We start from the raw sequence: 376 nt of genomic DNA on the forward strand, positions 1-376 counted from the left end.
GTAAGCCAACCATTGTCAGGTCCCGCCTTCACGCCACACAACCCTGTCATGTGGGGGTAATACATGAGATTAGCCAGCTAACCTACTAGGGTTGTTTTCGTATTATGATTATATGAGATGAATTATGTTTATGAAAATGCAATATGTTCTTCCATGCTATGACAATATACGTTTTCCTAGATATGATATAACAATTTACTAAATATGTTTCTGTATGGTATATGTATAACACGAAATACTCATGTTGCCACACACTAGTATTAGTTTATTTCCCTTACTGAGAGGTGTCTCACCCCGAATTATATGAACTTTTCAGGAGCCCCTGATAGGAAAGCGGATAAAGCTCCGCTGAGGTAGTTACTGTAACGTCCCTCAA

Source organism: Malania oleifera, chromosome 7, assembly GCF_029873635.1.
Source record: "Malania oleifera isolate guangnan ecotype guangnan chromosome 7, ASM2987363v1, whole genome shotgun sequence".
Taxonomy (NCBI): Eukaryota; Viridiplantae; Streptophyta; class Magnoliopsida; order Santalales; family Ximeniaceae; genus Malania; species Malania oleifera.